The 14,213-nt window shown below is 44.8% G+C and overlaps 1 long non-coding RNA gene across 1 annotated transcript; it reads left to right on the top strand.

Annotated features, from left to right (window-relative positions):
- Nucleotides 1–4,359: 4,359 nt before the first annotated feature.
- LOC125940567 (uncharacterized) lies at nucleotides 4,360–13,666 on the top strand. The gene is made up of 4 exons (XR_007463758.1): nucleotides 4,360–4,461; nucleotides 5,832–5,944; nucleotides 9,799–9,855; nucleotides 13,559–13,666. It is a non-coding gene; the product is annotated as an uncharacterized LOC125940567 (long non-coding RNA).
- The last annotated feature ends 547 nt before the right edge of the window (nucleotides 13,667–14,213 follow it).

Here is a 14,213-nt window from a genome sequence, read left to right as displayed (position 1 = left end):
ATCCTTTCGCGCAACATCGCACTTCCCCATACCGTAGTGCTTATTGCCAACAACAAAACGTTGCTTCCAGTCCTCAACTTTTCTACTTCGACCCATGTTCTTCCTCAAGGAATTTCACTAGCCGAACTGTCACCTTTGGAAGAATGTATTGTTTCTGCATTCGCTGCTGACACTGAGACCGCGACGCAACCTGCCATACCGGCGCCAACCCAGGCACTTCTGGACAAAATGATATCCCCCGACCTCCTACCTTCCCAAAGTGCAGCACTCCGTGGTGTCCTATTTTCGTACCTGGACGTATTTGATGTTGCGAACAGTCCACTAGGACGTACACGTGTAGTCGCCCACCGCATCGACACTGGAGACGCCAGCCCCCTTCACAAGCACCCTTACCGAGTATCTCACTCTGAGCGCGAAGTCATCCAAAAGGAGGTAGAGAAAATGCTTGATAAAGATGTTATAGAGCCTTCCTCTAGCCCTTGGGCATTCCCTGTAGTGCTTGTGAAAAAGAAGGACAACAGCTGGCGGTTCTGCGTCGATTATCGCCATCTCAATCGGGTAACGAAGAAGGATGTGTATGCTCTCCCACGAATTGATGATGCGCTCGACTGCCTCCATGGTGCCAAATATTTCTCATCGCTAGATCTCCGCTCGGGATACTGGCAAATTGCCGTCGATGACCGCGACCGCGAGAAGACCGCATTCATCACACCCGACGGCCTCTACCAATTTAAGGTTATGCCTTTTGGGTTGTGTAATGCTCCTGCAACTTTTGAACGCATGATGGACACTCTTCTACGCGGTCTGAAATGGTCGACCTGTCTTTGTTATCTGGACGACGTCATAGTTTTCTCGCCCAGCTTTGACAGCCACCTCCCTCGTCTGTCGGCCATTCTCGACATCTTTCGCCGGGCTGGCCTCCAGCTCAATTCGTCTAAGTGTACCTTTGGGCGCCGCCAGATCAAATTACTTGGACACTTAGTCGACGCTACTGGTGTCCAACCAGACCCTGACAAGGTCCGTGCCGTCCGCGAGTTCCCAGTTCCACGGTCCACTCAAGAAGTACGCAGCTTTCTTGGGCTCTGTTCCTACTTTCACCGCTTTGTTCTCAACTTCGCGGACATTGCTCGACCCCTCATGGACCTACTCAAAAAGGATGCGACCTTTTCTTGGGGCGCGGACCAATCGTCTTCCTTTGCGTCGTTGATTTCTGCCCTCACTACACCACGTGTGCTGGCTCATTTTGACCCGGCTGCTAGAACAGAACTTCGCACTGACGCAAGCGGCCATGGCATTGGTGCTATCCTCGCCCAAACACAGAACGGAGCCAACCGTGTGATAGCGTATGCTAGTCGTCTTCTGTCACAGTCGGAGAAGAATTACACAATTACTGAGCGGGAGTGCTTAGCTGTCGTCTGGGCTGTCGCGAAATTCCGTCCGTACCTATATGGACGGCCGTTCGTGGTCGTAACAGATCATCATGCGCTCTGCTGGCTTTCAACACTGAAAGACCCCAAAGGGAGGCTCGGCCGTTGGGCATTACGATTACAGGAGTACACGTTCTCGGTAGTGTACAAATCTGGAAAGTTACACAATGACGCCGATTGCCTCTCCCTCCATCCCGTTGAACCATCTGACTCCACTGAAACGGACCCCGACACCTATGTCTTGGCGATAACAGACTTCACCCATGTGGCCGACGAACAACGTCGAGATCCATCTTTGCTCTCTCTTATTGACCGTCTGCAATCCGGCACCCTCGACCCTTCCCTCAACATGTTATTGCTTCAGGATACCGTTCTTTACCGCCGCAACATGCACCCCGACGGCGCAGAACTCCTGCTCGTTGTCCCGCATCATCTGCGCAGGGATGTCCTAATCCAGTTTCATGACGCCCCCACTTCCGGGCACTTAGGCGTCTCCAGAACTTATGATCGCATACGACGACGCTTTTTCTGGAAGGGCCTTTATCGGTCCGTTCACCGCTACGTAACATCTTGTGACCTGTGTCAGCGTCGGAAGAAACCTGCAACTCTACCCGCTGGTCTCCGTCAGCCAATTGACGTTCCAGCCGAGCCATTTTATCGAGTGGGCCTGGACTTGCTGGGTCCCTTCCCAGTTTCCACGAAAGGCAACAAATGGATTGCAGTCGCTACGGATTACACCACTCGATTTTCAATTACTCGAGCGTTGCCAACCAGCTGCGCCACAGACGTAGCCGACTTCCTACTGTACGACGTCATCCTCCAACATGGTGCTCCACGTCACCTACTCACAGATCGCGGTCACTGCTTCCTGTCTCGTGTGGTTGACGATCTACTTCGATCATGTGCTACTCATCACAACTTCACGACCTCATATCAACCTCAAACTAATGGACTCACCGAACGCTTAAACCGTACACTGACCGACATGCTTTCCATGTACGTTTCCGATGACCACCATGATTGGGACGTTGCGCTCCCGTTCGTCACATTTGCATACAACTCATCGCGTCATGAAACTGCCGGCTACTCACCCTTCTATCTTCTCTTTGGACGCCATCCCTTACTACCCTTTGACACCTTGCTCCCTTCTGATCCGGCCTCCACGTCCACGACTTCCTATGCGCAAGATGTCATCACGCGTGCGCTCGTCGCGCGCACAGTAGCCCGCGCTCGGCTCACGTCATCGCAGACCGCACAAAAGGCCATCTACGATCGTCGACACCGGGATACTGATTTTCCACCGGGCTCTCTCGTCCTTCTCTGGCTCCCATCTCGTCGCGTCGGCCTGTGTGAAAAGTTAATGTCGCGGTACGTCGGACCCTATCGCGTGCAGCGCCAGTTGACTCCTGTCACCTATGAGATATCTCCCATGGCATCCACCTCATCGACTGCCGCACCGCGAACTGACGTCGTACATGTTTCCCGCCTCAAACTTTACAACTGTGATAGTCCATTTTGATCACAACAAGCACCGGGACGGTGCTTCATCGGCCGGGGATAATGTCACGAGCAATGGCAAAGACAAAGACATTGTAGTGGGGCTGGGTCAGAGGCTCTCTTGTCGGACTGAAAACCAGCTGGAACCTGTGCGCTCTGTGCAGTCTTGACTAGGCAAACGCTTGCCGTTCACGGTTAATTAAATACTCCCCGTAACAATATAAACTTCCCCTTGCTTACATTTTGGCGACAAAGTGACCACGTAGACCTGTAAAGTCTCGGGCTCTCGCGGGAGAGGAAAAACCGACACTCGATCTCTTAGCGTAGCATCCTTAATCTCTCGCGGAACGCTAGCCTGTGCCGGAGCGTGCCAGCCGCTCATGCCTTGCGTAGACGCGAGCGTCTACGTAATTCTCGTGCGACGCTGATGCTGCTGCCGCTACAGAGAGATCCCCCCCTCCCGCTAGAGAGGAGGAAAGTTCCGACGAACGATGAAAAGACCACGTGCCCGTGATCGGGCTGGCAGGCTAGACCTGCCGGTCCCACCGTAGGATTAGCCGGGTGCGCGTTTTATCGCGTTTTGCTGGACCCCATCAAAGTTTATTCACTCACTCACTCAGTCCACGTGACTCGGCGTGTCTTGGCGTTGGCCTTGGGTGTCACGGACGGAGGCGGTGTCGATGGATGCGGCAGGGATGCGTCAGTTTTTTTTTTCAACCTCCTTGGTTGCGTCGCACATTGGTGGGTCCGATGGCGCGGGTGCTTCAATGTCGTCGGGGTTGAGACGTTCCAGAGCAATTCTGTCTCATCGGCCGTTGACGTTCACTGACAAAAGTCGTCGGACGACGCTCGAGAACACAATATGGCCCGGAGTAGTGTGGCTGCAAAGGCTTCCGCACGGCACAGTTACGAACGAAAACGTGGGTAGCAGAGGCGAGTGCATGCGGGAGAAACGTATGGAGACTTTGCTTCTTGTGAACGTGTAGGCACGGGGCGTATCTGACTGAAGAAATCTTGCCGTTCGGCAACGTAGTCGGCAGGTGATGGCATACACTGTAAAAAATTTCCGTAATTTTACACCAAAAACCTACGTAAAATTTACGTAGACCATTCTGTTTTATGAAAAACGGCGGGATTCTACGTAAAAAAGACGGACGTGAGCTCCGTTTTTGAAATACGGAGAGCCGTCCGTAATTTCATGAGGAGGGCAACTGAACATGTTACTAGTGAAAAATGAACACGCAAAGAATATAACGAAAAGACACTGTCTACTCTCACTGCCAGTTACATATATCACCATAGATAACGCTGTTTGAACATTGTTCGCGTGCGAGCATAGTAAACACACAAAAAGAAGCAGGTAGGTTTTGAGCGGTGGCGCTGCTTACCACCCCTTCATCGCGCCTACACGCTGGGTTGGATTCCTCCAGTACTCCAGTACGAGTACTCGCTAATGGCGGACGGTGGAGGTGGTGTTCCTGTCGCATTTGTGATTTCACTCTAAATAGGAAGGAATCGGCGCTGGATTGTTACACAAGTAAGTGATTTAAGTGTCCTTTTTTCGTTGTTGGTGCACGTCGCGCGTGCGAAATGCTCTGCGATGGCCGGTGATGGGCTCAATTGTGTTGTGTGAGCACGCTTTTTAACGAGATTCCTTGGCCATGAGGATTGACAAAGCGACATTGCGAGTCTGTGATAAAGTGGTGTTTCATATGTTGTGTTGAATGCATACTCACTACAACTGAGACGTGTAGGCAATATTAGCGGCGTTGACGCCTCTAGCAGCTCCTTTGTCGTCTAATGTGGCCGCTGGTTTACGGACGTTAGCATTCCAGTTAGTACTGTGTTGTGCTGTGTGCTCGGCGTTCCAAAATTAAGTGAAGGCGTTGTACCCGTTAGTATCTCTCTCGACGCGGTGCAACGCTATGTTAATAATATTCGGTGACGTATTGCATCACAGTGAAATTTTTAGCCAATATTATAAGCTTCGGACGCAGTGCCTTGGCTGGGCGTGCATAATCGCAGTGTTCACGCCCGGGATTGGAAGATTGCTCATGTATGAAGACCTCATTGAGCATGTTCGATGTGCATGCCCCTTCATTACAATCAAATGACGGTGGAGCGTGCTTACTGCCATAACCTTGTGCCACCTGCAGTGGTAGAGAACACGGGTGTCACACGGTGCCCTTTCGTTTGTAGTAGAGCCCGAGCAATCGTGCACGATCGCAATTGAAAGTTGTCCGCGTGATACCCGTTAAGAGTCATTGCAAAGGAAACGGATTATTTTCTACCTGGCAATCTGTACTCGTTTTTTTTTTGACAGCTACCAGGCTGACGATTAACGTTCTGACGCAGTACGTCAGCATATCACGTATTCTGGGAGGGAGGATTGCCGCTTAAGTTCGGCCCATATGCGGCCGTAATTGTAAAACAAATGCATGCGAAAAGTAATTTTTAACTTAACCTTGACATAGAATAGTGGTGGCCAAACGTGCATTACGGACATTCCAAAGTTATATATATTCCTAACAAGTGTAAAAACAAACCAAACTATATGTCAACACTGATGTTGAAGGGAGGTTCACACTTACTGTCTCGAGTTGCATAGACTAATTTTCAGCTTACACGCATCAGTGCAATAATTCTAAAATGCGTGCATGTGTTGTAAGTTATGCAGGGAAAAATTTTGTCAGCTCATTTTTCTAATAGAAAGTGCTTCATAAAGTTTTTTTGCAAGAAGTTAAACGAGGCCATTAGCACTTTATAAAATACTGTGAGCTATCTCACAGCAATAACAGTAACTCAGTGACGAGCTTATATGCAATAGTCTAATTGTATATAAAAATGTTTGTGCTTTGCTTTGGATGACCGGTCAGAAAGTAACTGATATCAGTATTTCATTTGCAGCTGTTGCACCAGTGAAGGATGTCTGTGTGCCGCCTTGCATTCAGTTTCTCAGTCATGGGGGCCTGCTTGCAACACCAGTGGAAAAGCAGTCTTGCATTGTGCTATTTGTTCTGGTAAGCTGTGCCATTCTATCGTATATCAGTCATGCATATGCAGTCCTAATGGACATTGACTGCAAATGTTGGTTGAGTGACAATGCCTATACAAGTATAATAATTGTTGCAGATGCATCCAAAAGATAAATGATGTTTTGTTCTTCCTGGGGCAACCAATTGGTTCAGCATGAGGACGTCGACTTGAAAGTGCGATTGTTTCATACTTGTTTACGTTGCACATGAGTGGTGTTCAAAAAACACTAATAGCACCAGATTTGGGGATATGAGGCAACAGATAAAACATGCACCAATAAAAATTCTTCGTTTAGTTTGCCTCTATGAGTATGCAAAAACACCTGCATACTGACCTCTAACACTGTCATGCATGGGCTCCATGGTAACTAAGTGTAGCCACAGTTAAGCTCACTGTTAGCCACTGCTCAGCTTGCTATAATAGCTGAAGATGCCTCGACGGATTTGCGTGTGACATTGGAAGGTATCATAACAAGGTAAAATATAGCCTGAGCACACAGCTGTGTCACGTGGTCAGATGACCAAAATGTATGAATATATTGAAGGGAATGAACAGCACTACTACCAGAACGAAGTGAAGGCAACGGGCACAGCAACATATTCCCTTTATCCTGTCTATGGCACCATTCAGTTCCTTCCTATACATGCACCAACCAGCCCAGTTCAGAACGCTCTAGCAGTTAATCTGAATACCGTAATTTGTCTAGAAGATTAAGTGTATGCACACTAGCATATGTGGGGGCTATTCTGCGAGTTTTTTATGTTTTGAACATGTGCCATGAGGATTCTTTGCTCAAAACTTGATATACAACTGCACAAAGCAGCATCAATAGCTACGTTGCTTCCCCATCTTGTGTCGAGGGTCTGTGCGTGTTTCCTAAGATAGTCCTTGTGTCGTCGTCCTGTTTGTCCTACATAATTGCTGCTGCAGGGCAGTAGGATGTTGTAAACAGCACCAACTGCATGCACTTCCTATGATCTCCAGCACATACTTCTTAATGCAAACTTCTTGTCTTGACCTGGTCCGGTTGACATTTTCGTACCTGACCTGCTTGTTGGCCCTGAAAATAAAAAGGTAGTTCGAACTCTCCCTAGCAATTTGCTTGAATTGACAGCTTCCTTTGTGTACCTATTGTACGGCAGTGATAGGCCTTGGCTTCCTTGAAGTACTCCGACTGAAGACTTCACCTCTATGTTCAGCTCCGTCAAATGCTTCTTGGCAACGCATGGCGAAAGGCAGTGCGAACACACTGTTAAAAGCAACCATACTTGGGTCTTGAAGCTCCCCTCCACTTCGTGGTAGTGCCCTTATGTTCCTGTAGCAACAACACGCTTCAGTGTTCAAGTGCGCTAATAGGAAAGGCCAAGACACTTTTGAGTGTAGGGCATAGATCCAGCACGATGCTCACCACAGAAAACCTTCAAGCCAGATATTGGAGCTTGCCTTCCAGTAGTTTTACTTCAATGAGCACACCTGGCACTGTGGAGGAGACATTAAAAAATGGCTGAACTCCTTGAGTAGCCTTGCTTGGCAACTTCTCACAGACAAAAACACTGTCAGGTAACCGTAAAACACTAGCTATTGTGGGCACCAGTGTAGTAAAGTTATTTTGCTTCATTGGCAACTTTCTCCTCTATATTAGGTGAAGTAAGGCTACTAAATGGGTAGAGTGATTTTCTTCCTGTCTTCTCTGCAGTGCTAGATGAGTTCACGTACGGGGAAAAACTACCACTTGACAGTGATCTTCCATTTCTGGACCGCAGGGTTTTCTTCGGTTAGTGTTATGTATGCTGGAGCTATGCCCAATGTTTGGAGGAGGGTATTCTGCCTTCCGCATCGGCACACTCTTTCGCTGTGAAGCTCATCAGAGGAACACCAAAAGGCGTCCTCAAGAATTTGAGGCATCACCAAGTGGAGGAGAGCTTCTGAACCCATGTCTAACATTTGCTTAAAGTGTGGTGGCCACTGTTATATCATATTCACAAGGTCAGTCATAGTGTCAAAGAGACTGTTGGGAAAGCTGGAACTTTCCTTTTATTTTTCACGTCGAGCAATCGGGGTACATTGTGCGAAAAGGGTGACTCGGACCGAGCCTTGACGAAAAGTGTAGCAAAAGGCAGAACAGCAGTTCATCAACTGTGCGGTAGTTGTTTAGATTATCCCGCTATCCAGCAGCTGCAACTACGCAGGACAACAAGCCTAGTATATATATGTTTGTCTGTAAACAAAATTCTTTGCCTGCATTCATGTTGTCTAGCCTTCTCCCGTCTTTTCGTGCTGTCCCCAAGTAATCGCATAAGTACACTCTTGCATAACTTGCAATTATAAGATTCATGCTTGGGAATATAATCGGAAACTGTGCCATATGGATGACATAATTCATTACACGTGGTGTTAAAGTGGCTGTGCAGTCTGGGTAGGGGCTTCAAATCTGCTTGTTATAGCAATTCATAAGTTGCTTCCAAAACTTGAGATACAATGATTCAAGCTATGTCTGTGAAAACAGTGCATCATGTTACAAGGAACTGTTAGAACACTCATGGGAAACAGCACGGTATTGCGAGAGGTTGTAGAAACTTGCTTCAACTTGCTTTCTACAGCATTTTATAAAGATGCTTTTTTAACTCCCGCATCTGTCGTGTGGCCTCATCACAAAACTTGAGTTTCAGTAAAGATTACATGAATATGATTGATCCTTTCCGAAGCTATGCACACAATTCAATACACCAAGATAGTGCATTAATAGCAATGGCATTGATTAAAGTAAGGATATTTAAAATGTGTCCCGTACATCTTCAAACTCTTCTAATTGAAATAGTGCTGCATGTTTGAATTACACAGGCAAATTGTTTTAGTAAAGGAAATATGAAGGTAGATGGTTGGGTACTTTGCTTGGTGTATGTAATTGTATGTATGTCACTTCTTTCATCGTATTTCACAGTGTGTTGCACCAGTCATAATTTTCGAATGGCTGGATAGGTGCTATTCAAGCCTGGTAGACATGAAATAGTTGATGTTTGCAAATCTGATGTACTTGCACTGAGTTTTTGTATGGAGTGCACATTCTATAAACTTAACAAACGCACTAAAGAACTGAAAACTCCTAATCTATTGTACTTCTGTAAGCATTTTATGAATATGAAAATGTAAGAAATGCGCTGAAGCTAAGTTTTCAATCAACACAACTAATTGGCATGTGAAAGGGTTAAAAAAAGAAGCTCCTTGAAACAATTTCTTGAAACATCGCAACATACCACATGAGGGTCTCCCACCTTAACCTCTTACTACTGTTTTGCAAATCACAATATTGACTGAATGCAATATTTTTCTGACCAGTCTTTCAAGTAATGTAAAGAAAGTTAACACGCCTAGTCTTACATGAAGATAAATTCGAAATCATTTATTTATAGCACTCACTTAGCAGCAGTTCTGAACTTTTCTTTATCAGTATAGTACTTGTGATTCACCTTTGTATAGCTGAGTACAGGTAGAGATATGGTTAGTTGTTTACTAGAAAGGATACCGAATTTTCCACCTTCTGATTGTAGCTTAGACCGTCACTTGTACTTCACAAGGAGTGGACTGTGGTAGCTAGGAAATATAGTTTTCCTGAGAATTTCCATGCATGCAATTTTGATTCTGTCTGCTAGCATGTTTGTATTACAGCATGAATTTCATAGATTAGAGGCTCCATGAAGGTACATTCTGTCGTTGAATGTCTATGAGATGGTTAAGCAGGTTGACTGTAAGTAGTTACAACTCCTCATGTCCTGTGGCAGTTACGTTTGTGTGGTTTAGAGCTGTCAGTGTAAGCTTAACATTTCTTTCCTTCTCCCAGGAAGGACACAAGCATTGAGGAGCCATTTGACCTGCTACTACACTGATACGGTATTTGGTAGGTTCTATTACAGGTTTTCTTTCGTGTAGTAGTACCTGCTATAATTCTGTATAACGTGTTCAGACCTTTAGTCAGCAGGCTGTTTGACAACAGGTGTTTACAAATGAATAACAAGATTTTCAAGGTCATTAGTGATGCAATTGTTGCACACTGCTGCATTTTTCTGCAAATTAATTGATGAGCCATCCAGCAAGTGCTGCTCTCCTGCCTTAATGCACAAACCTTCAAATACTGTTAACCCTATATCACAAGTGTACAGCAGATGGAGATGACTGTTCACAGCGACAAGTTCATAATGTTTACTTACATGCAAAAGGGAGTCAAACGTCAGGTACACATTTCAAGTTTTCCAAAACAAGTTCATCATCATAGTGCATAAATGAACAAGTAACTTAGCGCAATAAAAATACACAGGCACAAGAAAGGGAGACAAAGACAAGCGCTTGGTGACTCAGAAGTGTGTGACATATATGTTCCAACCAATTATTATTTTATAAATTTTCTTCTACTGATCCAGGGCTCCTGTGACTACTTGCCTTAGGTAAGATACTCTGTTGCCTCCTTGCCCTAGAAAACATAACTAGTGCCTTCTTGCAGCCCTTTAAACTGGCAACATCTTCACCACCGACAGTAGAGCATGTTCAGATAAATTCAACTAGACATGCCTGGTGACCACTTAATTTTGGTGAACAAATTTTATTTTGTGCCCGAGCCTAACGACAATGAAATCAATGATATCTTCTATTTTGTTGTAGCGCAAGCTGAACGACAAGGACAACAGAAAGGCAAATTTGACGCACAGCCAGCATTAACGTTCAACAACAGATTCGTCTCCAGTTCTCATCACTATACCCTGAAAACGTCATACAACACGTGTAAAAGCTCGGTAAACATGAACTAAAAAAAACGGGAACCACACGCATGCAGTTTTTTAGCCACGTAGATTGACAGACACGTAGACGTTTAACGCGAACAAAGATCGCATCATCTTCCACCTGCTTCTACTCATGATAACTGTTTTTTTTTAATCTAGGTTTGCACTTTCATCTTTGGCAATGAAGGGCAAGAAAACCATCAGCAGCCAGGTATTTACTTTGTTATGGTGTTCTCGTAGCCTGTCATTTATACATCTACCAGTTTGACCAATGTAAGACCGTCCACACTCAAAGGAATGTCGTATACAACACACGTGATGCAATCGATGAATTTGTTTTTATGTTCATTTTCGCATGCAGTATCCGCAATTCTTTCTGGCTTTGTCTTCCTACACAGGCTCGCCAATTTATTAGGAGCTGAAAAAACTATGTTGATATCAGACCTTCCAGCAATCTTTATTCTGTGGGAGAAACTATGTATGTAGGGGATGACAGCAACCTTTCTTTTCTTTATGTCGGTGTTTGTACCATTCACTTGCTCGGAACCTTTTTTCACTTGGCTCGGGTAACCAGCGCCGCTTAAACGTGAGACTTGCCATCTGAAGCTATTGTGCATTAGGTGCCGGCATGGCTTCTTGAGCGCTTCACTGAAACACACCTTCATGATTCCCCTCTTCAAGTTTTGTATGCACGGAATGAAATGGTAAAAGTGGCTTACTTGCCCTAGGTTCTTAACCCCAGCAGGTTTTGTTATCGGTGAGCACAAAATTAATGTGAAGGAATCCAAACTTCCCGTCACATGGTTATCCTGCACCTAATGCACGATAGCTTCGAACGGCAAGTCTCACGTTTAAGCAGCTTTGTTTACCCGAGCCATGTGCTCATGTCAGTCGCAGCAGGACTGCTTAAAAAGGCACAGCAAAAAGGTTCTGAGCAGGTATATGGTACAAGTACCGATATAAATAAAAAGATTGCTGCCATGCCCTACATACATAGTTTCTCCCACAGATTAAAGATTGCTGGAAGGAGTGACATCAATGTTGTTTTTTCGACGCCTACTAAATTAATGAGCCTGTGTGGGAAGTCAAGGCCAGAAAGAATTTCGGATACTGCATGCGAGAAGGAACGTAAAAGCAAATTCATTGATTATATCGCGTGTGTTGTATACCGCATTCCTCTTGGGTGTGGAGGGTCCTACATTGGCCAAACTGTTAGATGTATAAATGACAGGCTATGAGAACACAATAACAAATTAAATACCCTGGCTGCTGACGGTTTTCTTGCCCTTCATTGCCAAAGATAAGTGCAAACCTAGATTCAAAAAAGCAGTCATCATGAATAGAAGCAGGTGCAAGATAATTCGCTGAACTATAGACACTAGGAACATATCAACATTTGGTGACGCATGCATCAGTAAGCCTTCAATTTCATTATCCTCTAAAGAGCTTCATTATCTTTGTTCGCGTTAAACGTGTACATGTGTCAATCTGTGTGGCTAAAAAAACTGCATACGTGTGGTTCCTGGTTTTCTTTAGTTCATGTTTACCGAGCCTTCACACGTGTTGTATGACGTTTTGAGGGTATATATAGTGACGAGAACAGGAAATAAATCTGATGTTGGAAGTTAACACTGTGTGCATGTCAAATGTTGTCTGTTGTACCTGTTGTTCAGCCTTGCGCTGCAATAAAATAAAATATGCCATACAAACAAGCCCCTATAGCTACCCTCATCGTTAGTTTCGCAAGAAAAAGAATTGTCTTTGAAAATAAAATATAGAAGCACCTGTTCAGTTGGAAGCATTTTTTCTGGATTCTGCTGAATCCGTATTTTGATTAATCCCAAAGAAAAATTGTTGTGGCTATGGCTCTAAGAATATTTTGGCACAGACTGCAGGCAAATAGCTTGAATTCCAACTAATTACCACGGAGTATCCCTGCTACGATATACAGTAAAACTTTGAAAACACATCATTGCACATGTTTTAAGTTCAGTGTGTTTTTCTCTGCATCAATTAACAGCACGGAATTTGGCCATCTTGTTGCCATTGAAGTCGCAGACGTTTGGGCAAATAGCTCTGCCCTCGTTGACTCTCAAAATCCACGAGAAGCGCTCATGTTTGGACATTGCTTTAGTTTGAGCTTTACTTTAAAATTTCTTTAGGAGAGGCGGAATTCTCAAATTAAGCACGTCACCTAAGTAATGCTGTCTGGAACGACATGTTGCATTATTTGTTTGGCTCTGGGGTTGCCAGTCAAGGAATGGACAGAATAAACGGTACTGCCTGTAGCTGCCACATATGGGGTCCATGTCTACTTGTTGAAGGTTCATTTACGTCGCGAAAGTGCTACAGGTTACTTCGAAAAGCAGACGGACAAAACGGCAAATTTTTTGGGGAACACAGCATATAATTATAACTTTTTAAGGCGGTGGAGATAGTATGTTGACGCACTGAAGACTGAACCATGCGAGGACTGCACTGAACCATGCGAGGAATGACAGCCGGCTGCGGAACGAAACAAAATAGAGCCAAGGGAGTGAAAATTGCAGCGCATACCGGTTAGTACGACGTTAGCCGCATTACGTGAGCGTGTCTGGGTTGTGTCTCTTATAAATAGTGAAGAATTTGCTCTAGGGACATCAAAAAAGTTGTCCTTAGTAACCGAGTGTCTCTTGTAACCATGTCTCTTGTATGCAATGTTAACATGGAAAACATAGGAAAACCAACCAAATGATTTTGAAATGTCTCTCATAACCGAGTGTCTCTTGTAACGAGATTTTACTACTAATAAAGAGTCTTAATTTATTGTTTTTTTTTCCTTTTCAGGCAAAGGCAGGAGGCATCTGCAAGCAACCAGTCATTCCGATTCTCAACCAATCCTTCTAGTCAGCCCATTTCTAGTGTCTTATCTTGCAAGTTTTTTTCAGTAACGCACAATAAACATGCAGTTTCGTTCAGTTTCAGGTGGCTTGTTGCTTTTTGGGCACGAATTTGTATGTATGCTTTGTACACGTCATGTACAGAACTCAAATGCAACATGGCAACACTGACACGAAGATGAAGCGGTGTAGAACACAGTTACACAAGGAGTAAACGTGCACACACAGCATTTTCAGTGTGGTGTATGTCCACTTATGTGCATCGATTTCTGCCCCATTTCAAGCTATATCTGATCTGAGTTAGCCATGTTGTAATGTACAACTTGGTATAACTTATTTCAATGAAACAAACAATTTTCTCATTTGCTGGAGATATACACCCGCATCATCATTTACAAAACAAATTTTTCACCTGTTGATACGAAGCAAGATAAAGGTGAAGAAGTTCGTACGGATTCATAGTACAGGCACGCAAGCATAGAAGACATGGACACAAGAAGAACAAAAAAAGGTGTTTCTACTTCCTTTCTGTTCTTTTTGTGTGTTTTATGTGCATACCTTTCCTCACTACGGTCTGTCCATTTTTAATTAGGAAAGTACGG

Source organism: Dermacentor silvarum, chromosome 10 (assembly GCF_013339745.2).
Source record: "Dermacentor silvarum isolate Dsil-2018 chromosome 10, BIME_Dsil_1.4, whole genome shotgun sequence".
Taxonomy (NCBI): Eukaryota; Metazoa; Arthropoda; class Arachnida; order Ixodida; family Ixodidae; genus Dermacentor; species Dermacentor silvarum.
Note: the sequence above shows the minus strand (reverse complement) of the source record. Positions and strands in the feature narration are given on the sequence as shown.